Source organism: Pituophis catenifer, unplaced genomic scaffold (genome assembly GCF_029215685.1).
Source record: "Pituophis catenifer annectens isolate HBS135680 unplaced genomic scaffold, rPitCat1.0.hap2 SCAF_2, whole genome shotgun sequence".
Lineage (NCBI taxonomy): Eukaryota > Metazoa > Chordata > Lepidosauria > Squamata > Colubridae > Pituophis > Pituophis catenifer.
The window spans coordinates 39598719-39624866 of record NW_027256882.1 but is presented as its reverse complement, the minus strand read 5'-3'; the positions used below and the strand labels follow the sequence as shown (position 1 = coordinate 39624866).

The 26148-nt window shown below is 40.4% G+C and overlaps 1 protein-coding gene and 1 pseudogene across 1 annotated transcript in view; both read right to left on the bottom strand.

Annotated features, from left to right (window-relative positions):
• Nucleotides 1–1639: 1639 nt before the first annotated feature.
• Nucleotides 1640–26148, bottom strand: part of LOC139309390 (cholinesterase-like) — a 47336-nt gene continuing 22827 nt past the window's right edge. The window contains exon 5 of the mRNA XM_070933453.1: nucleotides 1640–1697. The gene's annotated coding sequence lies outside the window, so the exon portion shown is untranslated. The remainder of the gene's footprint in view (nucleotides 1698–26148) is intronic.
• LOC139309389 (cholinesterase-like) lies at nucleotides 6684–13155 on the bottom strand (annotated as a pseudogene).

Here is a 26148-nt window from a genome sequence, read left to right as displayed (position 1 = left end):
TACCTGGACACTTATTCATCAACAGTCATAGCCGAAACGGTAAAAGCTGCCTTAACAACTGCAGTGGCCTTAGGTGAAAAAGTTTTTCAATTTGACATCCAGACAGCATATCTGCATGCTGATCTGAAAGAGGACATTTATGTCAAGGAGCCACCCGGTTTTGAAGGAAAAGAGGGCTCAACTTGGAAACTACAAAAGAGTCTATATGGTCTCCGACAATCAGGTCTTATGTGGTATGAACACTTCACCAAATTACTGAGGTCAATAGGTTTCACCACCTCGCCAGCTGATCAATGCCTGTTTACAAAAAGGGCACACAATATTTTTGAAAAAATATTAGTCTACTTGGATGACTTCCTTTACATAGGGCCAAACAAAGCCACATGCGATAAATTTGCAGAAATTGTAGGGAGAAAATTTACTTTAAAATCCCTAGGTCAAGTAGATAGATACTTGGGCATTCACATAACTCAAACTGAGAAGGGGTTTAGCCTTTTGCAAAAATAATAATAATAATAATAATAATAATAATAATAATAATAATAATAATAATAGAATTAATTGAAAGGTGCAATATGGAAAACAGAAGAACAAACTGCTGACATATTTACAAAGCCCTTGGCTAAGGATCAGCATCTATATTTGTGTAAGAAGTTATGTTTGTCATTTTAATTGCATGTATATGTAATTTTGACTTTGGTTGACAGTATAGTTCACTGTCAGAAGGGGAATTGTCAGATAATTATCTGAAACAGTGCCACTGAACCACACTGTCTATACTGGAAGGATGGTTTTGTGTTTATACTTTCCCTCCATTTTGTCTAAGGGACTGAAGGGGGAGTGGCTTAGCCACCCTATAAATATGACCCCCTTTACCCACACATACATTGGGAGACACAGAGGAGACACACAGGAGAAAAGAGAGAAGAAAGAATTATGCTCTAGGCACATTTACCTCAGAAATAAATAAAGACCAAAATACAATGTTCTGTGATTTAAAATGTAAATAGTTTATTGATTTTGAATAAACAAAAGTTTTTCTTGATAAAAGAAATCTGGCTTAATTGTAGCTGCTGGGACATTCCAAGATCTTATTGACCTCTACAACCTAAACTAAAAACTTTTCTAACATTTAATGCTATGAATTTCTGCTAACCATTGCCCTAACCCTACCTTTCCAAACCATGGATGTTTTTACAGCATCCAGCCTAAACTGATTTCTCCATATCAGGATATATTAAAATAATTTTGACTGCAATACCTAGAATATCAAATCTGCCCATTTATTAAATTTAAGGAGCTCAGCTCTATGAAAAAGATACGTGAGTCATTAGGTTATAGCAAAATTTGGCAGAATTCCTGTTTCCTTTATTTGTTTTTCCATATTGCATCAAGTTCTTATGTTGTTGTGAAAATAAAAGGATTTTTATCCTAAGAATTCAAACAGTATTTATTAAGAGGTTTTTTTTGAGGGAGCGGGATTAATTAAAAGCCTGTCTCAAATCAAAATATAACAAATTACACCTGGCAATTTATTATTTTAACAGCAAAAGTGATGTGGGTTTTAGTTGTCTCCTTATTTGTCTTCCAAGTTCTCACCAGTCAGTCCCTGAAAGGACAATGGATGCTTCTGGAAGTTTCTCTGGTGCAGCTTGTCATCATTTGCCCAGGCTTTAAAGATAAGTCTTGATTGATTCCTGAGAGAAATAAACACACCGTTATTCTGAAGCCAACAAAACTATAGCTAGATTTTCAAATGGTACCTTTGAGATATGGATGCCATTTTCAAAGAGGTTCAACCTAAGTGGCAGCCCTTCATAGTAGGCCAGTTCAAGACACAGGCAAAGCAGAGATTACAGGATGCTCTTCTCTGTAGTAAGGTGGAATAAGATAATTTTATTAATCTTTGTTTATTATATGTATCTCGCCTTTATTATTTTTACAAATAACCCAAGGTGGAGAACATTCCCCACACTCCTTCCTCCTCCTATTTTCACAACAACAACAACCCTGTGAGGTGAGTTGGGCTGAGAAAGAGTGACTAGTCTAAAATCTGCCTTTTTAGTATAAGGGGAACACAGAGCACCTTAGATAGATTTATGAGATTAAGGCACCAGACTAAATGTTATCAGACCGTGAGTTCTAATTCTACCTTTCTGACTTTCATGGCTTAAGTAGGATTAGAACTCACAGTCTCCTGATGTCTAGCCTGGTGCCTTAACCTTAACCTTAATAGGCCACCTAAGGTGCTCTGTATTCCCCTTATATTAAACATGGTGGGGTTTGTGGAATCAGAATGCAGGACCCAAAGCAAGTAATCAAGGCTCACTGCAGTATTTACTATTAATAGTGTGCACTGGAGAAATTCCCTTCAGAAAATCGAGGGAAGATTCTACCAGAAGCATCACAGCGAGACAGTCGGGGAATTGCGGGCTCTGATGAGCCTTGCAAAATCCCGGGCTGACAAGCCACTGTCAAGGGGTCTTTGGACCAGATCTGTCTTGTAGGGATGGAGAAGAAGAAGAGGCACCTCGCACAACCAAGAGGAACAGGCAAGTTCCTCGGATGTCAGAGGAAACTCTTTTAATCAGCAGCGGGGGTGGCGGCCATTGCGGCCGTCATTAACCTGGGGCAACTGGACCAAGTTTTGAGCAGGAGCAGTGATTTCAACAGAGTACTGAAGCCGGGTGAGTGATTGCCAGTTCATAGGCAAAAAAGGAAGATTTTTAAATTTGTTAAGGGTGCCCCAGCGAAATGACAGTGGCTAATGGGCGTGGGGGCAATGAAGGAAGAAGAGTAAAGCCAAAGTTTAAAGTGGCAAAGCCCAAAAAGAAAATTGATTTTTGGACTAAAGTGTGTGGAGATAATTAAAAAATTAGAAGAAAAAAACCCCATAATAGGCGTAAAGAGGATTGGAAAGAATTTAAGAAGATTTCTCTTGATTGTTGAAGAAAGAACAAAGAGAAACTTAAAATTAAAGCCCTGTAATAGAAGATTTTTTCTTTAAAAAAGAAAAAAGAAAAAAAATGGATTTTGGGATTTGGATTTGGATTCTAAATTGATTTGGGAAAATACAAAATAAAAAAGAAGAGAGAAATTGATAGATTGGTAACGTGGATTTTAAACAAAATGGATACTTTTTTAGGCTGTTGATTGGAATTATGGATTGGAGAGAGACATCTATAGGCAGAAAAAGAACTCTACAACATTGAACTTTTTCTTTGAAGACAAGAGAAGGACTTTTGTAGTGATAAAAGCGGTGGGAACTTTTAAGGAGGGTTTGTTTGTCTGCAAGCTACTCGACTTTGATAATCAAAGAAGGTGGATTACAACAAAAATTAAAATTAGAATAACAACAACCCAGAAATAATAAAATGATGCAGGAATTTATTGAAATGATTGAAATGATTCATATATCACTGAAAACAGAATTAAATGAAATGATTATAATGCTGCATGGAAAAATTAAACTGGATGAACCAGAAATCACGTTAGAGCACACTCAAGTGGATAAAGAAATTACAAATGAGAAGCAAGAAAATGAGATTGAAGATAAAGACAAAGACAAGGAAAAAGATACTAATAATGAAAAGAAGAGGAGAATTGGAAGAAAAGAGATAAATTTAGCAATAGAGGTGAACTTTAAAGATTACATTGGGATTAACAATGATAAAAATAGAAAGGGTGGAAAGAGATAAGGAAAGAAAAAAGGGGGGAATAGGAAAAACAAAAAAACCTTAAATGATTATACTGGGATTAACAGTGGGAAAATAAGAAAGAGGAAAAAGGGATGGAGAGTAATGGGAAATACAGGACAAAACAGAAGAGTTCAGGATTTTAAAATGGAAAAAAAGATGGGGAAAAAGAAGAAATAAAAAGAAAATGGGAGTGTTAGGTTCAGCTTGCAGCTTATTCCTAACTTGTTGGTCAGGCAATATATCTGTTTCTTTAAGAAACAACTGAGCCACGTAATCAGGGTTTGCTGAACCCTGTAATTAGGCTACAGTGCATAAATAAGCAGCACAGAGAAGCGTTCCTTCTTCCTGCTTCTTCCGGATTGATACCTGATTGTATCCTGTTGCTTACTGCGTCTGTTATATGGTACTGTATACCAAGAGTTACTAAAGTCTGTTTGCTTTGGTAAGGGAAGATACTTACTGGACTGATATTACTGTTTATGACCTTGGACTGTTTTACTTACACCGAGACTGCTTGTTATCTATAAAGTATTTTTCTCACACGAGCTGCACGTTTATCTCCTTCCCTGTGTGTTTCTGCTCTGCTCGTTGCACAAGCAACAAATACTTTTTACACACACCCTAACAGGGAGAACAGGAGAAAAAAAGAAATAATTGATGGAAAGGGAAAAGAGAAATATGCTGTATACAGTTAGAATCAAAAATGAATTGAAGTAAGATTTTTAGATATAATGAATTTTAGAAAATGCAACAGTTGAGATTGTAATACTTGGAATGTATTTAATTGTAATAAATTAAGCTGAAAATTAATTTTGTTTAAATTAAGTATATAGCAATGGAAAATTACCTTGATTAATAAATGAACTAAAATAAGATTTGTTAATACAAATAAGTTTAATATATGAGATTGTAATATTTGGAATATCTTTAACTGTAACTATGGAAACTGTAATAATTGGAACATTTTTAGTTGTAATTTTGGAATTTAACTAAAAAATTGGAAATTATATCGTATTATGAATTAATTAGATTTACTGCTTAATTAGAAGTGAAGATATTGTTGAAAAGGTATAAATATATTTGATAAAGCAATTGAAAATTGGATTTAAGATTTAAGAAAATGTACTGTGCAAAGTAATTTGGTTTATTGTTTAATAAGAACAGATCACATATATATTTGAAAAAGCAATGGAAAAGAAATTAATGATTGTAACATTATATATTTAAGTGACTTTTAGTAAGATATTGGATTGTAATATTGAAGTTGACAAAGAAAAGTATTTGTGATTAGAATAAGGGAATCTAGGGAAATATGGGGAATTACATTAGGTTGTGAGATTTTAAAGTTAAGGGTTTTAACTTGGAGAAAAAAAGGGAAAAAATTGAATTTGATTAAGATTAGAGATTAGGGCGAGGGTAACATTGGTTAATAAAAATTAGAGAGAAAGATTATTATGGCAAAAAGTGAAATATATAAATTGTGTTGGAGATTATCTAAAACTGTATAAATATGTGACTCGGCCAATACTCTGTTCAGAAAAAAATGCATTGTATGTTTGTTTATGTCTTTGTGTAAAAAATAAAAAAACTTTTGCAAAAAGAAAAAAAGAAAAATGAGGGAGGCACTCTTGCAGAGAAAAGGATGCTGTCAAGCTTGTCTCAGCTTGGATGTTTACAAAAAAAAGACCCTCAAATCCATTTGTAGCAAAAGGGATACTTTTACTAAAGTCAAGTGGTTACAGTGCAAGAAAAGCTGGATCTGAGTATTCCTATGCAAAGCCTGCCTTTTCCCTTTCTCCCAGGTCCTCCCATCTTGACCAGTTTTAAGAGTTAAATAATATTAGGAGTTTTGGTAACAGCTTTAAGGTTTGGTGCCTCTTTGGTTCACATTCCATTCCATTCTCAAGCTCCTGTTGTTGGAGCAGCCGGCCTGTTCCAGATTGACACCTCTGATTTCTGTCATCCTGTCATCCCTCTTCCCTACGTCCCCATTCTCCCCTTCCCCGTATTTTATGGCAGGATGCCAGCAAAGTAGGCTGAAGCCATTACGATGGCAGACCAGACAGATTCACTCATATTTATACATTTCAAAATGGAGGGGGAATTTTATGCATGCATACACATTGGTAATTAATAACATAACTGATCTCAAGTTACTTCCTGCCCTTCTGTTACCTAGAGAGGACAATGGTCTTAGTTAGAAGAAATATTTGCATCTTGAGATTCAGAGGTGCCTATGGGAATGTTCTGATAACATTTATCCCTGGGCTACAAGGAGACATTCCCAATGTCTCCATTTGTCTATTAAATAGTCTCATTCATATGAAAACTGATTTCCCCCACAAGTTGAGTTTCATTCTCATGCTTTCTCTTTCTCAGCACTGTGTAATCTTCTCTGTAAGTTACTCTTAGTGGCTCATTGCTTCCTTCCCTATGCCCAAGGTCTGTATTAGTTTATTTGTTTGTTTATTTATTTATTTATCAAACTTATATGCTGCCCTCTCTCCAAAAAGGACTCAGGGCGGCTCACAGCAATAAAACACATAAAATTCAATATTAAAATGTTAAAAACCATTAAAATTCCCCTTAAAACCCCATCAGTCCAATCCAGCCTGGCGAAATAACCATGTTTTGAGGTCAAGGCGGAAAGAGCGAAGATCAGGGGCCATCTGTAGCCCCAGGGGGAGTTAATTCCATAAGGTAGGTGTGCCCCCAGAGAAAGCCCGTTCCCTAGGAGTCGCCAACCGACACTGTTTATGCTGAGATCGAGAAGTTTCTCCAGGTTCCTCTTCCACAAAGGCCATTGGCATCAGCTTGGAGAGCTTCCATTTCTCACAGTGAAGCTCAGCCACAAAAGTGCTACTTAAAAATGGTTTGAAATGCCAATGTGAAATTACTATTTAGGAAGAAGTCTAGTCCCCTTCTGAAATCATCCATCTTGATCCCAATTGCCGGCCATTACTACAACCAAGCACTGGATTCCTACCTGATGTCTACTTCCTAGTCCGGTGAAACAGAATCACCTTTGGACTGCTCTGCAGAAGAAAGAAAAATGAAATATCAAGATAAGGTGTACATCTTATCACTAAAGAATCTGAATCTAGAAGTAGGATTCTGAGGATTCCATGATTCATGGCATAATATATATATATATATATATATATATATATATATATATATATATGTTAAATATATATCAAAACATTATTGTTTGTCACATGGTCAGCCAGATGTTTAGACTGGATTTGACATTTTTTGTCCACCTACTCTGTCCTTCCAAAAAAGCTGGGATGGCAGATATTTTTTGATGGTATTAAAGTTATCATTGCAGGATGTAAGCTATTCCAAATAAAGCTGCCTTTTGCATTTGTCTGAGAGGGATTTTGTTAATGACGATGGTGGTCAAGAGGTGATCCAGATGTTTTGGGATTCGTTATTGTTGTTGTTGTTATTATTGTTGTTATGTTTATGAGAGCAACTAAGGCTTACTTAGAGGACATTACTAGAGACCCAAGTTTTGGGACGTCATGAAATATGCTTGCTCTACAAAATTTATCACTAGCATTACAAAATTGTAATCAAATGAGTATGTTTCAGCAAAGACTGGCAATAAAATAAATTTTTAGAGATTGCTCTATGAATGAAATGGGCGATCTCTATATTTGATATATAAATGATTTTTAAAAATATCTTTTTCATCAACCACTACTCCCTTCAAAAGGCAGAACTAATAGCTGAACTTACGTGTCTCTTCAGCCTTTGAAAAAAGGCTCTTTAAAAAATCACAGTGCTCTATCACCCTTTCCTGGAATGGCTCAGTATTAAGAAGGAAGAAATTCTGCTCTGTGGCATTATAGAGTGGCCACTCATCCTTGCTGGCTGCTGACCCAGTGGGATTCCTAAGGAGGAAGAAAGGGACATTGATGGAAACTAATCAAGGGGAGAAACAACCTAGAAATAAGGAGAAATTTCCTGACAGTGAGAACAATTGATCAGTGGAACAGCTTTGCCTTCAGAAGCTATGAGTGCTTTATCGCTGGAGGTTTTTAAGAAGAGATTGGACAGCCACTTGTCCAGAATGGAATAGGGTCTTCTGCTTCAGTAGGAGGTTGGACTAGAAGACCTCCAAGGTCCCTTCCATCTCTGTTATCTGATGTAGCTCTTTTCCAAAGAGACTGGTTTTGACTTGAGAAACTACAACCAAGGGGAACTCCCAAAGGGGACTTTGAGGGAGGGGTGGAATTTGGCACTGAAAAAAGTGACTTAAAACTGGTCCCTGCACTTACAACTATTCCAGCATCTTCACGGTCACGTGATCAAAATTTGGCTGCTTGGCAACTGACATGTATTTCCAATGGCTGCAATGTTCCAGGGTCACATGATCGCCATTTGCAACCTTCCCAGCTGATTTTCAACAAAGAAAGTCAGTGGAGGAAACTGGATTCACATAATCATATATTGTACTTAACAATTGCAGTTATTTGCTTAATAACTGTGGTAAGAAAGATTTTAAAATTGGGTATGATTCACTTAACAACTGTCTTGCTTAGCAACAGAAATTCTAGTCCCAGTCTGTGTTTGTACTGTCCCAGTACAACCAATCTGTGGTTGTAAATCATGAACTACTTGTATTAACACAACCTGTAACCATACTCAAAGGAATAATGTGCATTACTTTATGGCTGCATTACTTTAAATATAAAGTGCATTTGTTGAATGGAAAGGCTTTCTTTGGATTTAAAATACAAATTTTTGAAATAAAGTGAACTACTTACCCAGTTCTGGCAAACTCTGCCCAGTAGTGCATCATCTTATGGCTCAGTCTGGCTTCAGCCTCTGTGTATGTTTGATTGAAAGGCAGCGTTGATTCAAGGGTTCCAAAAACAAAAGGAACCTCAGCACCGTGAGTTGCTCCAATCCATTCAGGCCAAACTGACCATGAAGGGCGATGTGCGAATAAATAGGCATATACAGGGCTCCCAGTTTTCCTAATATTTCTTGTAGTTTCAATCAATGGACATGCAATGATCCGATCTGTATAGAAGTGGGACATAGCGGAGCGGTATTTTGCTGGGCCGTGATTTCCTTCACTGTACCTCAGTGCAATAGTCCAAATAAAATCTTCAGTTGCATTTGGCACCAACATTCTTATCCCTTTCAGAAGCTGCTCCTGGTTGATGAGATTGTGGGTGGTGTTAGGGAAAACAGTGTAGACATATGAAGCAGCTTCATCAGAGGTTTCACCTATGAGGACTGGTTTGGCCTGAAATTGCCCCTCCTCCATGAGCTTTTCTGGATCACCAAGCACAAAATCCCCATTTGTGGTTGGCCTGAAGGGAAAATTCAAAAGGAAGCCACCTTTCAAGGACAGAGCTATTTCATGCTGAATAAGTTCAGAAACATTTTTTTATTGCAGGCAATGCACTATGCTGATATTGTTGTCCTCTGAACAACCTAGCAGATGAACAAATTCCAGTGATTTTTGTTCGGCTTCCTCAGGAGACCTCAAAGCCCAATAGGCATTGGCTGTTCCGCTCTGGATCACTGCTTGGGCAAAAAGGTCCTGGCTTTTTGGTGCAAGAAGATGGAAATTCACACAAGATCCTCCAGCACTGTGGCCCAAAATCGTCACCTGAGGAGGATCTCCCCCAAAGGCAGCTGCATTCTCTTTTACCCACTTCAGGGCCAGCTGTTGGTCCCATAAGCCGAGGTTCCCTGGAGCAGCTGGTGGCAAGTACAGAAAGCCCAGGGCTCCCAAGCGATAATTGATGGTGACCACAATGACGTTCTCAGTGGCAGCCAAAGGTGCCCCATTGAACATGTCCAGAGAAGATGCACCCATTAAATATCCCCCTCCGTGTATCCAGACCAAAACAGGGACTGGTGAAGAAGGTTGTGGGTGTGGTACCCAGATGTTGAGGGAAAGGCAATCTTCTGACAGTGGTGTTTTAGGAAACCATATCTCCGCTTCAGGGATATCCCGGGAAATAAATTGAGAACAGGAATTGCCAAAACTGGTGGTTTCCAATGTTTGCTTCCATGGCTGATGTGGAAGAGGTTTCTGGAAACGCAACTTCCCCAGGGGAGGCTCAGCATAAGGAATACCTAGATAGGCTGTCACAGATCCAAGGCCAGCCACGAACTGCTTGCCCTTAATGGGGCCACTGCTGGTTATGACCACTGTGTCCCCTTTAGACGCAGAACCGGAGGCTAATGGAAACAGAAGGAGGAGGAGGCAGCACAAGCGAGATGGACATAGCAGACAAGGCATTGCAACTGTAGGACGAGTTGCTGGACCTGGAAAAAGTTACAACCAATATGAGATTATTCCAGTACTGTATTAACCCACCTTATGCCAATTCATGATTATTTTATTGGGATGGTGGGGCTCCTTTTTTGCTGAGGACACCAATGGTGAGCAGGGAATGACTTAGTCAACTTTCCCCTTCTCCATGATGTATCTCCAACGTTCTAGAAAAACTGCTTAGAACTCTTGATTACTGATCCCCTTGCTCAGCGAATGGACAGTTTTACACTGAATTGCTAGTAGATCTTCTCCAGAGTTCCCAATACAGTGTTGTTAGATATTATCTGTGTTCTAACTTTCTAATTTATTCCAGAATGCTATTCTGGAACTGTGTGTACTAAGCCCTATCTTGTAAATTATGGTTAAGATATAACTGAAATAAATAACAATGTAAAATTACCCCAAATCAACATTTTTACTGCTCCAATCTTGTTTTGACCATGTCAAGCCAGAAGAGTCACTGAAACCTAGGATTACGAAGGTAAGGGTACCCTCTTTTGGGAATGTTGCGCAATAAAATTCCTGAGAAAAACCAGTTATGCTAAGAATGGCAAAAAGCAAAATTGTAAAGCATCAGAAAAAAATGGAGACAGCTAATCTATAAAAGGCTATAAATCAGTGTTTCTCAATCTTAGCAACTTTAAGATGCGTGGACTACAAGTCCCAGAATTTTGGGAATTAAAGTCCACACATCTTAAAGTCGCCAAGGTTGAGAAATAATGTTAGAAAAAGTCAGGTACAACTGAAAAGACAAAGAGCTGTATAGTCAGCAATATTAGAGCAAAGCACAGTAGAAATAATACCTCCCGTGATGTATTCAGTACAATTGCATAAGTGCTTTAGGAAATGCAATTCTATCAGCATCTACCTAGAAGAATATCCCACTGATTTTTGATGGGTCTTATTGCTAAATAAAGATGGTGGAAATTTGCAAACACAAATCTGAACCTAGACGAAATGGCAGCCCAGTATGGGCTTTCTCTTCACTGCTTTTCTTTCCCACTCTTGTTCTCTGTGTCTCAAACTCTAGCTGGCATTTCCTATTATGGCTGAAGAAATTGTTGTCTCTTTATGTATGTTTAGCCTGGAGTAGAACTAACTAGCCTAAATCGAATTAACCAGCCAGATAAAAAAACCAAGAAATTCTAGTCCCTTTCCTAAAAAGCCTGAATGGCGTAGGAGGCTAATGCCTCCTACTAAGGCAGCATTTAACATCCAGCTGCCTGCAATTACTGCGAGTTCAATTCTCACCAGGCTCAAGGTCGACTCAGCCTTCCATCCTTTCTAAGGTGGGTAAAATGAGGACCCGGTTTGTGGGGGCAATAAGTTGACTTTGTATAAAATATACAAAAGTATGAAGGCTATTGCTTAACGCATTGTAAGCCGCCCTGAGTCTCCGGAGAAGGGCAGCATATAAAAATAAATAAATTTTTAAAAAATTAAATTAAAAATCATCTTCTAATTCTCTGAAAAAACTTTTTTTTTGTTTTTTTTTAATTTGATTTATATGCCGCCCTTCTCCGGAGACTCAGGGCGGCTTACAATGCGTTAAGCAATAGCCTTCATACTTTTGTATATTTTATACAAAGTCAGCTTATTGTCCCCACAAACTGGGTCCTCATTTCACCTACCTTAGAAAGGATGGAAGGCTGAGTCAACCTTGAGCCTTGGAGAGATTCGAACCAGCAGAAATTGCAGGCAGCTGTGTTAATAACAGGGCGCGTATACCACTGTACTATCAAGGCTCTTTTTAAAAAATTCTGCAGACTTACTCCCTTGTCAAATTTAATGGGACTATTTGTTATTTGAAAGAAGAAAGCTTCAAAGATGACCAGGCTTTATCCTGCTCACTAAAAAAAAAAAAAAAAAAAAAATGATCACAAAAAGAGCAACTTTATATATTGCAGGAAGCTGCATTGACTATTATGTATTGAAATGAGTAATGGAAACTAGTTGCTGAAGTTCCCACTCAGGTCCGCTATTGACGCAGGAAAATACTTTAAACTGATTGGTTGACCGGCTGACAAGTCTCCTATAAAAGGAGCGCTATCAGCCAGTCTGTTGTTGTTTTTTTTATATGAGCTGAATAAAAAGAGCTTTGCTAAAAGTCACTCTGGCCTCGTTTCCATTCTCACCCCGAATTTAACATTGACCAACTGGATTCTGTCCACAACTGGGGAGGAAGCTGAAAGTATTCCAATATCAAAGACATGGAAAAAACAGAGAACTTCCTTCAAATGGGGTGAGAGAACTCTAGAGCAAAGGACAATTACTATCTCTGGTATGCAACCTGCAGCCTTGAAAAGAGCCATTACAACTTCTGTCCAGATTTCAAAGCAACTAAAGAACCTGAAAGCAAATAACAGAAACCTGAGGTGACCCTAAATTGGATGACTCTAAAAATGTAGGACAGACAGCATCACCACCAGATAGATTTGCAACTGGCTGACCAACTGCACTCAGCAGGTATCATGAACAATTGTGAGAGCTAGGTAGGTCTAGTGACTAGCCTATTAAAAAGTAGGATTACTTACAGGGGACATGATAGCTATCTTCCAATACTTGAGGGCTGTCAGAAGGAAAACCCATTCAAGCAGTAGTGGGTTCCTCCCGGTTCGGCCCGGTTCTCCCGAGCCGGTAGCGGCGATGATATGACGTCACCGAACCGGTTCTGCCACCCCGCCCCCCGGTGCCCCCCCCACCTCCTGCGCCCCCACCCCTCCCGCGTTATTCTTACCTTTTATTTGGCCCCACCCCCAATCTATTGCTGCCTCCTGAGTCCCAGCTGATGGCTAGAGGGAAAAAAACTGTTTAAACTCTTGCCACGGGGCTTCAAAGGGCCGCCCTACAGCTGATCAGAGTTAAAAGAAAACAAATGAGTAGACTGGTGCCTGCAAAAATACATGAGTAGATCAGTGCCTGCAAAAAATAAATGGGTAGATTGGTACAGCTCTGCAAGCAGTTAAAAGCCTGGTAGACCAGTACCTCTGCTAAATCCTAAATAATTGTCACATGACCATCAAGCCACACCCACAAAATAAGCCACGCCCACAGAACCGATAGTAAAAAAAATTAGAACCCACCCCTGCATTCAAGCCATAATTCAGTTAGTGAGTTTTAGGCAAAAAGGTACTTACAGAAGACATTCATCTTGTTCGCTTGTAGATTGTTAATGGCAATGCTTGGAAGAAGATTTAATGATGTTAGGAAAGTGCTCAAAACACTTTGATTCACATGTCAAGGTGATGCATTGGAGAATGCTTTTATACGCTAACCTTCTCGCCTACAATTATATATAAAACAAGGAACAAGAAAATCAACTCTTTTGGATTTACACTCATGAGAAACACACATGAAAGGAACATATCAGTCTTGTCATTACATATCCAAATATCCTCTTGCAATAATCTAAATAGTTTTAAAAAATTGATTGAGCAAGCTGGCGAGGAATTCTGGGAGTTAAAAGTCCACACATTTTAAAGTTGCCAAGATTGTGAAACACTGATCTTATAGGAACCTTTCTCAACCTTTTTATCTTGGAGGAACCCTTATAATAAATTTCAAGTCTGCATAAAGATCACAAAAATATAAAAACATTGCAATACAGCTAAGTTCTAACCTAGATAAAACATGTGTTACAAGAGCATAGCAACAGGCTAGCAGCTAAATCACAGCACTTAAAAATGTCCATCTGAGTGAGCAATAGCATAGTGCAATGTGCAAAGTTTTTTTTTAAAAAAATCAGATTTACAGTATTTTTTTTCTGTCACTTGTAGAATCTCTGAGTCTGAGGAATCCCAGTTGAGAAAGGCTGCAGTATTAATATCCTATGAATTCCCTCCAAACTCCCCCTTCAATTTTCAGATTGGGATTATTCGAAAGTAAATTTAGTATATTGATAAGGGTCAAAATTATACATCTGTTCCAATACCCTCCAAATATGCTTTGCAAACTTTAATATAGGAAATACAGAACAATTTTGATTAAAATCTGACGTGATTCAAGAGAGGTCCTACAATATATTTCTAACTGTGTCCATAGTGGGCTTTGAATTTAATTGCTTGGATTCTTTAGAAAAATAGAGATCATATGACCAATCAGAAAAAAAATGATAAATTGATGGCACATAATTAATCAATAAATCAATATGGAGATTCCTCCAAATCTATACATCTACCGTGGTTCCCCAAAAATAAGACAGGGTCTTATTTTCTTTTGACCCCCAAAATATGGCCTTGGCCTTATTATCAGGGAGTCTTATCCCTAAACCTTGGCCCTGGAGTGTCGACCAGCTGCTTTGCCGGTGCTGCTCAGGCCGCTGCTTCCAGCAATCATGGCAGCTTTTTCGTTGTTTCCCCGTGCAAACAGCACAAGGTGAGGAGGCAAAGTGGGGGGAGAAGTGGGGAATATGCCTCACACACACCTGTCATCCATGCAGACGTTCTCCTCCTGGGTGGCAGCAGCACATTCAGCTACCCAAAACTGGCTTGCCGATCTCGGCCAGCGAGGGGGAGTGACAGATGGGGAGGGGTAGGGAAGGAAGGAATGGAATGGTGTGTTTTGGCACTCCTCTTTCCGCCTACAGTCCGACGAAGTGTGCGAGCAGGTTAGTGTGTCTTCAGTAGGATTCTACTTTTTTATTTTTTTTTCATATAAAGTGCACTGCGAACAGAACATGGTCAGACTGCTCTCCCCTGTCTTAACTATGGCTGCCTCCACCACATGCAGAGGAACATGTCAAATTTTTCTTCTCACTGAAAGACCCTTTTCTTTCTACAAAGGGAACACTGTTCTTGCAAAGGTGTCATGACTTTAACTCTCAAAGATTGGGAGCGCCTGGCCCATCTCTCTCTCGCATCACCTTTCCAGGAAATGGGTCTCCATCCTGGACCGCCGTGCCTGCCAAGCAGGCCCTTCATCCCCACGCAGGCCCCACGTGAGCCACTGGGAGGCTGCATGGAGATGCGTGGGGTGTGTGTGTCAGATTGCTCTCCCCTGTCTTAACTTTGACTGTCTCCACCACACACAGGCCCAATTTCAAGGACCTGGCATCTTTCTTTCGGGATCATCTGTAACCTCAACTAGTTCCCATCAGCCCAATGGAAGAGGAAGGGTGGAATGCTTCAATGGGCAAGGAAAGTTGGCACACTCCTGAGCAGAAACCCCTGGGTGGGATGTCCCTCCCAATGGCTGGTCCATATAGTGCGGCTTCATGAGAAAAGAAGAGTCAGACATGGGCCTCTTTCTGGAGGCGTTGAGGGCCCGCTTTGAGGATGGCTCTCATACACAACAAGTGGAGGGGGAGCTAATGTCCGTGAAACGAGGCCGGCCAGCAAAGGAGTTTGTCCTTGAGTTCTACCCACTTGCTGGTAAGCTGCAGGAATGGCCAGAGTGCCTTCTGGTTCACCAGTTCCGAGCGAGGCTGGACCATGAAATCCGCCAGGCCTGTGTGTACAGGGGCCTTCCGCCGTGACTCTAAGAGTGGTTCCGGGCGGCTGACGAGCTGGACATGGGGTTATGGGAATTCTAGCCATGGGGGAGGTCAGCCATCCACTCCATTGCCTCGCCCTCCAAGACTGCCGTCACTGCAACAACCATTGCCCATTGTGACGGGTACAGCCATGCATAGAGGTCCAGGTGGCTTATGGCTTGGCTGAGGAATAAAGCCACCCGATTGGGGTTGCCATCGAAGGAGACTTCCTTGGCCGGGGCCTCCATGCCACCTATGGAGGCCACCAGCCTGGGGCCCAAGCAACTCCTGGGGGCCACAGGGCATTGCCCCAAAGCTGGCGCAGGAGGGGCTGGCTGTTGGAGTCCCAAGTGAAGACCCTGCCTGAGACCCAGCAGGCCCTGCTGTGGGCTGCAACATGCGCGGCGCATTTGGGGGGGGTCAGATGAGGTCAGCCAAGCAGGACCGCTGAGCACATAGGTCAGATTGGGATGGCCCATGGGAGCGTCTGGCAGCGTGGTCTAGTCATAACTTCAGGCTTGCCAGATGGAAGCAAGTCTCTGCTTGGGTCCCCAGCTTCCAGACCTGCCACGACACCATCTGCTCTGGGCCCACCTCCTATGGTTGCCAAGACGGAGCATCCCAGAAACTAGCCTCCCCGAAACGCTCATGCAACACATCCATAGTGCTACTACCAGGGGTGGTAGAGTAACTCCACTTGCTGACTTCGTCCCCTGTTAGGTGTCTCTCCCTCCATTCATGCAGTGGGGCCCCTGGACATGGAAGCATTGGAAGTCTTGGCCCAGAAGTACCGGTGGCTACCGAACTATGCCACCATTCTCCCTGTCCAGTCCCAGAGCCCACCTTGGCATCCACCGGCTGCACCCTGGCACAGTCCTCCCGCACCTTTGGCCTCACAGCTGGCTGAGCACACTCCCCCAGTATCCTCAGATGTTGGATCCTCCGCCTCCACTGCGGCCTCCACCTCCGGTACCTCCAACAGGGTTCCTTCCACTGTAACCAAACCCAGCCACTCCACCAAACTCTGAGAACAAGCCAAAGGGAAAGGTGAAAAAAGAGCAGTGCTGACTTTCTCTCAGCCTGGCAGGGTAGGCCTGACAGGAAAGAAACAAGGCAAACACGAGTCAACCACAACTGCAGCAAAACTTGGTTTTACTTCCTATAAACAGGCCCAGCCCAGAACGCGGCGAGATGGCTTCATTTAAGTCCATGTAAAGTCAGCGCCAGGAGCGTCTGCCTTCCAGCACTATTTTTCATCTGTGGGCCCCAACCCCCAATCACCCAGTGGCCACACCCCCAGTAGCCAAAATCTGGCTCTGCACTCCAGCATCCTGCCAGCCCAGCCACCATGGAGGCCACCCTGATGGTGCCCCACGCCATTGTCCTCCGAAACGGCTCCATTTGCAAAGAGCCACCCAGGTCAGAGCCGGAGGCATCAGCTGAGAGGAGGCGGCTTGGTGGCCACAGGGAATCAGCTGAGAGGTGCAGGAGTTGTCTATCGCAGCCCATGTGCATCGGCCACACGCCTGTGAGTGCCGGAACACTGCACCCACCACTGCTTCATCCACCGCTGTTCCTGCTGCCTCGGCCGCCACTACTCTGGTCATGTTGCACACACACGCACACATAGGTATGGCGAGCCCTTGGACTTGCCTCAACATTCTTACAGAAGCGAAATAGCAAGTTATTTATTTATTTATTTATTTATTTATTTATTTGTCAATAAGTACAAGGAAACAATTAACAGTATAGACATAGACATGGACACATGGCACAAATAAAAGGATATAAATAGGCAAAATATAGCCATGAACACATAGAATGATTACATATAAATGGGGACAGTAGGACAGGGATGGTAGGCATGCTGGTGTGCTTATGCACCAGCATAAGTTATTATTACATCCCAAGGGTTTACAAAAACCAGAGTTGAAAAGGCAAAACACAAGAAAACGAAGTGGGGGAAGGAGGTGTGGGGAAAAGAATCCCTTAGAATAGTACAATATTACCAGAAAAGAAGTGTCAAACTTGCATTGTCACGGCGGTGTCACGTGACATATTGGGACATTTTCCTCCTTCACTAAACCGGGCATGGGCATGGCCAATGCATGCCGTATCCAGCCCACTGGCCGGGAGTTTGACAGCCCTGCCTTAGAGCACTAGATTCTTACTTATCAAGTTTGGCAATTGGACCAGGTTACAGGCAGTCCTTGATTTACAACTATTTGTTTAATGACCATTCAAAATTACAAGCACTGAAAAAAGAGACTTTTTCACACGTAGGACTGTTCCGTCGTTACATGTTCAAAATTCAGAGGCTTTATGATTCATGATGGTTGCAGTTTCAAAGGTACCCTTTGGCTACCTTCTGACAAGCAAAGTCACTCTATCTATAATCATCAGCTGCATGTATTTTGGACCTGGTAGTTCTGATTTGTCAGATTTGCCAATGAAATCTTTGTTGCAGCTGTGTTACTGGCCATTTTCTTTTATTCTGTTGCAGTCTTCTTTTTGTTGCTGTAATTTGCTCTTATTTGTTGTAGTTGGCTATGACTGAGTGTTTATGCTGCTGCTGTACACTTGGATGCAGTCACTGGGCCCATTACCTGTTAGAAATTCTGTTTACGTATAGCACCACAGAGCAAACAAAGAGTACAGTCACCATGCACTTTACTGCTCAACTGTAACAGGAAACAGGAAACTCTACTTAGAACAAAAGAGCATAGAGTATATACCATAGATCCAAACTTGTAAACACTGCCATCTACTGACTGAATGCTATTGTAGTTATTGCATAAAAATACATTCCAACAATGAATTCCAACGGTTATGGATAATTCCAACTGCTGAGATCTGCAAGCCCAAGATAAGAAATCAAGTGTCGGGGGGGAAGTACAGTAATCCTCAACTTACAACCATTCATTTAACAAATGTTCGAAGTTACAGTGGCACTGAAAAAAGTGACATAAAATTGGTACTCACACTTACTTGCTTGGCAATCGGCATATATTTAAGAGGATTGTAGCATCCTGGGGTCACATGATGACCATTTGCGACCTGCCCAGCCAGCTTCCAACAAGCAAAGTCAATGGGGGGAAGCTGCATTTGCTTAATGACCACATGATTCCCTTAGCTGCAGTGATTTGCTTAACAACCATGGCAAAAAGATTGTAAAATTAGGCATGAGTCACTTAACAGCTGCCTTGCTTTACAATGGAAATTCTGGTCCCAGTTGTGATCCTAAATCAAGGACTATCTGTAGATAAAATCTTGTCTCCTCTAATAATTTGGAATCCAAAGGCAAAGCCATTTTGTCCCATTTTTCTTGGGAAATCCAAATTCTTATAAATCTGGAAATTGTTGAAGGAAGAGAAACAGCTCTTTTTTGTTTCTGACACCATGGCTCATTAAGCTGACAAGGTGTGTTGAACAATTATCATCATCATCATCACACAGGGAATTTCCCAACAGGAATCTGGAGATTAATCTTCCATACCCTTCACCTACACTGTAGAAAGGAGTGTTGCAGGAAGCTACACCAGTTTGAGCTACATCAAACTCAAGGCCCCCAGGCCAGATCCAGCCCACAGGGTGCTTCAATCTGGCCCATAGGGCTGGCCTGGAAATAGCAAAGGACTAGCCCGTGGTCCCCTCCCTCCCAGCTGGCCCATGGAGAACAACAATGCTGATCCGACCCTCAAAAAAATCCAGTTTGACACCCCTGATCTACACTAGTCAGCAAAAGCCGTTGATATTGATATTTTGGTATAGATCTTCTTCTTCCTGTTCTTTTCATAGGTGCACAAACCACAAAGTCAAAATGCTCCTGGTGTTTCATATTCAGACTCTAATTATATCAACTTTAAATTCTCACCATCTACACGAACCATCATAAATCTTTGCCCCACTCAAAACTTAATTTGCACAGAACTTCTTCCTGGGACATAAAATGGCTGCTGGGACCTGCTTGGCTGGTTCAGATGTAATGTTGCAATTTGGGCATTTGCTATTTCAACATGTTTTCTATACGAATGTAAGAAAGAATAGTTTTTCATGTTATATACTATTCTTCCAAGCATAGAATTCATTGGTACCAAACCTGATGCCATCAGTCAAGATGGTTTGAAAAGAGGTCAAACACATTCATGGGCATAAATAAACCTTCTGTATTTATTTATTAAATGTAGAATTTGCTCATCTCCCTCACAGCTCTGTATTCGAAACTTAGTACGAAAAGTTGGGAGGAGGAACTAGGAAGAAGGAAATGGAATAATAGGATCTCCTTCCATATAACACTGATCTCAGCCTATATAATGTTGAAAACATCTGTCACAGTGGTGGGTTCCTCTCAGTTCAGCCAAGCCGGTAGTGGTGACAATATGACGACACCGAACCGGTTCTGCCCCCCCGCCCCTCCACTGCCCCACCGCGTTATTCTTACCTTTTATTTGGCCCCAGCCCCAATCTATTGCTGCCTCCTGAGTGCCAGCTGATGGGCTATAAGGGAAAATACTGTTTAAACTCTTGCCGTGGGGCTTCAAAGGGCTGCCCTACAGCTGATCAGTGGTAAATGGCAGTTTGGTGGTAGACTGGTGACTCCAAAAACAAATGAGTCGACTGGTGCCTGCAAAAATAAATGGGTAGACCACTGCCTGCAAAAATAGATGAGTAGACTAGTGCCTGCAAAAATAAATGGGTAGACCGGTACAGCTCTGCAAGCAGTTAAAAGCCTGTTAGACCAGTACCTCTGCTAAATCCTAAAGACTTGTCACATGACCATCCAGCCATGCCCACAAAATAAGCCATGCCCACAGAACCGGTAGTAAAAAAATTTAGAACCCACCCCTGATCTGTCATCAACTTGCAACATAGCTTTCATTTTCAGGTACTCAGAGATAGCAATACCAATAGCACTTAGACTTGTATACCACTTCACAGTGCTTTACAGTTCTCTCTGAGCGGTTTACAGAGTCAGCCTATTGCCCCCAACGATCTGGGTCCTCAGTTTACCCACCTCGGAAGAATGGAAGGCTGAGTCAATGTTGAGCCTGGTGAGATTTGAACTGCCAAGCTGCTGGCAGCCGGTGATCAGCAGTAGTAGCTTGCAGTACAGCACTCTAACCACTGCACCACTACGGCTCTTCACAATGAACTTAAGATGAACTTAAACTATGAACTCTGGGAGCAATAGGGCAGGTCCATGACCTTAAACCCCTGATTGGAAAAAGTATCTGAATGGTTTCTGTCAGGGGTGAAATCTAAAAATTTTCCCTACTGGTTCTGTGGGCGTGGCTTAATTGGTGGGTGTAGCTTGGTGGTCAGGTGACCCAGTGGGCGTGGCCAATAATAATAAATAATATAAATAATAAATTTATAAATAATAAATAGTACACAAAACAATAAGAGGGACCAAAAACCAACTTTTACACTTTACACACACACAACACAACTGACTCACACATGTAAAAACAGCTGCACTTGACCCAAATTGGTCCCTGCAACAAGCAGGAACCTCACACAGCCACAAAAAGCTCAAAAACCAACTTTTACACTTTACATAAACACAACACAACACAACACAACACAACACAACTGACTCACACACAATATAAAAGCAGCTGCACTTGACCCAAAATGGCCCCTGCAACAAGTAGGAACCTCACACCGCCACAAAAAGCTCAAAAACCAACTTTTACACTTTTTCCACACAAAATGCCACATACAGCTTTGTGAGATTTTGTGTGTTTGTGTAGTTAGAGTGAAACACTACAGAAACACACCAAATCTCAGAAAGCTGCACAAATATTTTATTTTATTATTGTATTTTATTTATATTTCTATGTCTAAAAAAAAATAAAACTCCTTAAAAAAAAACTCAATTAATTTTTTTTAAAGCTCCCCCCCCCCCAAAAAAAACAAACCCCAGTTACTTACTGAAGGATATAATAAGGATATAATAAATAATACTAGAACATGATATACTGGTATACTAGATTCTGTAACGATTAAGTTCCTGTAATACATATATGCCTTTGTATTTGTGCCACATATATTATGCCTTTATATTTGTATCTCCTGTAACAAACATATTCTGTCATTAGGCCTCTGTAATGTATCTGATATTTGTCAAACATATGTTCCTGCCATTTGATCTGAACCCATATCAATCTTCTTCCTGTTTTTCTTGTGCCATCTAAGAGCATGGTACGTATCTCAGTTGGAACTGCAGACATCATCCGGGAGATAATTTACACTTCAGTCCTCCGTTCCCAGCCAGTCACCTGACCTCTTCTTTAAGAGTTGTGGTGAATTCCTGGCGTTATACGCATTACAACAGGCTGAGAAGGGGAACCAGAAGTGATGAGTGCATGCCAATTTACTGGAGTGACGTTGCTGGATCAGGAGTTGCCTTGGTTGCCAGCTGCTTCCTGGGTTCAACTCCAAGTGCTAATTGTCAGTGATTCCATATAGATTCATGTGTGTCTGTGTAGTCACCAGTTACACTCAGACTGAGGAAGCCCCATCTGACCATGTGACTAAGTAAAAAGTGAGCAAGCAAGAAAGGAAGCTAGGTAGGATTCTGCAGGATTTTTGAATAATTAGACCAGGGGTGTCAAACAAGATTTCATTGAGAGCCGCATCAGGATTGTGTTTGACAACATCAAACACAACGCATCAGGGGCCGGGTTGGGTGTGGCCAGGGTGGGTGTGGCCAGCTTAATATCGCTCCTGTTGGGGGCACCTGTGGTGGCCAAGTGCTAAGACAGGACTTGCCTCAGACCCTCCCTCACTCTCATTATAATCTCCTTCCTTCCTTCCTTCCTTCCTTCCTTCCTTCCTTCCTTCCTTCCTTCCTTCCTTCCTCCCTCCCTCCCTCCCTCCCTCTTTCCTCCCTCCCTCTTCTTATTTTTCCTTACCTCTTCATTCTCCTTTCTTCTTCCTTCCCATCTTTCCTTCTTTTTCTTTTTCTTTCCTCTTTCCCTTTCTCCTTTCCTGAGGAAACATTTCTACTTTTGTTTTGTTTTTATTTTGTTTTGCTAGCCCTCTGCCATTGAAAACGGAGCCTGGGAGGGCTGTGTGTGGCTCCCCTGGGCCCCATTTTCTGTTGCCATAATTCGAGGATCAGACTCAATAATAGGTTCAGACTTCTTATATTCAAACAGAAAATAGTTTATTTACAGAAGGCATTCTTTATTCACAGAGTGATTGCAGAAAGAAGCAAGGAGATAAGATGTGCATCACTTTTTATACCAAGGAGGCGGGATTAGAAGCGGGGAGTGGTTAATGAGGAATACATTAGGAAGAGGAGAATAAATTAACCCTTGACATTCCATGGATACATATATCTTTCATTTAAGAATGAGGCATTTACACATGACAAATCCCCCTCTAAATGCCGATTTGACACATAACAATAATTACATTCAGAATTAGAGTAATATTGAACATATAATTTTGAGGTTAAATATTTATGTTGTTTGCATTGTAAAGGTTTAGTTAAAATATCAGCTATTTGTTCAGTAGTATCACAATGAATAGCTTTGATGAATCCATTTTGAGATAATTGTCTTACATGTTTGTATTTGATATCTATATGCCTGGATCTTTGGCCAATAGCATCTGCTCTTGATATTTCTATTGCAGCTTTGTTATCTTCATATATAGTGAAGGGCTGTGATGGACACTTCCAGACATCAGTTAATAAATCATTGAACCAGATGAGATTGTTAGAAGCTTTTGACAGACAGATATACTCTGCCTCTGTCGTTGAAGTAGCTACTAAATCCTGTTTTCCAGTATACCAATAGACTGGACAGTTGTTAAGAAAGAATACATAACCGGAAGTGCTCTTCCTACTCTTAGTGTCGCCTGCCCAGTCAGCGTCTGCATAACAAGTGAGGATAGGTTCTTTAACACTGTTTGGTTCTAGTAATAGACAGAAATCTAAGCTGTGTTTTAAATATCTCAACACCCTCTTAATTGCTTCCCAATGATAAATTAAGGGTTTACTGATATATCTGGACAACAAATTAAGGGGTAAAGCAATATCAGGTCTGGTCCAATTAGCAATATACAAAAAAGAACCAATAACTGACCTATAAAGCGTATTGTCTTTAAACTCAGGAGATGATTCATTCATATTCTTTATGAAATCAGTCTGCATTGGGGTGTCACAAGGTTTTGCATTATTCATATTGCATTTATTCAAAAGTTCAACTATTTTATCTTTTTGAGATAATCTAAATCCTTTCTCGGTTTTACTAATGTGTACTCCTAGGTATTTGTTTACTTCCCCCAATGATTTTAATGAAAAATGTTCTCCTAGTTTTGTTACAAAAGTATCTCTCTTGTCTTTATGTTTACCAATATACAAAATGTCATCCACATAAATTAACACAAATTCTAATGATTCACCTTCCCTTCTAACAAAAAAGCAATTGTCTGCCATTGTGGCATTGAAGTTCATGGTCTTGAGTACGTTGACCAAGCATTCATACCAACATTTGCCGGATTGCTTTAATCCATACAAACTTTTGTTCAGTAACCATGTTTCATTTCTATTTGTGTTTTTACTATGTGGGGCTCTTACATATATTTCTTTATCAAGTTTCGCATGTAGATATGCAGTTTGTATATCATATTGAAAAACTTCAAGATTAAGAGCTGAGGCTATCACTAAAGCTTTCAGTTCTTACAGTGGGAGAATATGTGTCGGTATAATCCTCAGGATATTTTTGAGCAAAACCCTGTGCTACCAATCTTGCTTTATATAATGTGTTACCCCCTTCTAGATTTTTAATCTTAATTATCCACCTAGTGCCTATAATCGTCTTATTCTTTGGGACTGGTGTTGGAGTGAATACATTAAGTTCTCGTAAACTGTCCATTTCTTTGGCCATGGCTAGTTCCCATTTGTTTCTTTCTTCCAAAGGGAGTTTTAATACATCTTCATATGTGTTTGGTGTTGGTGTTTCATTATGTATGTGCATTATGTAATCTTTAAATCGTTCAGGTACCTAATTTCTGTTACATCTGATTGTCTTTTCTGGTCTATCATTGTTATCATGTAAATATCTTGCCTCCTTTTGTGTTAATGAATCTATTTTGATTTTAGGACAATTTCCAATCCACGTTTTGGTGTTGTCCTTTTGTGTGTTACAGGTTTGCCCTTCCTGTCTTGTTCTACCTTGTGTTTTAACATTAGGCCTTGTCATTGGAAGTATTTCATTGAGATGTATTTTAGACCAATTGGCCTGTTCGTGAAAAACAGCGGTCCTAGAAATTATGAATTTGTTGTTATTGTCAATAAATCTATATCCTTTTGTACCTGTTTCATAACCCATGAATCTAAGGCTTCTGGACACATTATCCCCCTTACGTCTTAATTGTTTCGGTATATGTACATCTGCTGTAACTCCAAACACATGCATGTGGGCTATCTTGAGTTTTTTACTATACATCAGTTCGTATGGTGTTTTGTTCATGACGCTAGACCAAAGTCGGTTGAGTGTGTAATTGGAATATAATAGGGCTTCTGACCAGAAATGCTTACCTAACCCAGCATCCTCTAATGTACACCTAATCATAGTTTGTAGTGTCGAGTTTCGTCGTTCTACCACTCCATTTTGAAAAGCAGAGAAAGGACTAGAGGTGAAATGCAACATTCCTTTTGATTTTAGCCATTGAGAGAATTCTTTTGACATGAATTCAGACCCTCTGTCTGTCATGATTTGCTTGATTTGTGTGTGATGCTGTGTTTCCACACGTTTATAAAATTCCTTAAATTTTTGAAATGTTTCATCTTTATGTTTTAAGGTGTAGACAAAGCCATAACGACTGAAGTCGTCTACAATAGTGAGGAAATATCGTTTTTTATATGTAATTGATGGAGTTAATGGGCCAACTAGATCCATATGTACTAAATTAAAAATATGATTTGATGATCTTGTTGCCTTTTTGGGTCTGGGTTTGGTTCTCAGTTTTGAAGACTTGCATACTGAACATTCCAAGTAATTTTTGCAGTCTTTTATTTTAACACCTTCAGCATGTTCAATCATTTTTTGTATTACAGAAAAACTGGCATGTCCTAATTTTCTATGTAATATGTGTGCACATTCATCATGAATTGGTTTTCCAATTATGGGTTTTTTGTTATTGTGTGTATTGTTATCAGATGTAGTTTCATCATTATATTCTGATTCATGTTCTTCATTGTCACTATCTATATCATTATCTGTTTCTGTGCTAGTGTTAGTTTCTATGTTTGAATTAATGTTGTGTAGCCATTTTTCTTCTGTAATCAGATATGGTAAATTTCCTTTGATAATTATATTACCTATGTTTATTTTGTTTTTCTCTAGAGTCACTTTTCCTTTTGAGAATACTATGTTTATGTTAGAGTCCCTGCTTAGCTTTATTGCACTGAGAATGTTGTGAGGTATTTTGGGTATTAATTGTACCCCCTCTATTTTCCCTAGACCGGGTAATTCTACATTTCCTCTTCCAATAACTTGGATTTCCTCTTGGTTTGCTACTTTAATTACAAATTTATCTTCAACGAAGGAAGATAATATTTTCTTATCGTGTGTTGTGTGATTTGTTGCTCCGGAATCAATGAGCCAAGCATTGTCTTTTGAGTCTTGATTTTTGATTATAGTGTGTTTATCTAATCC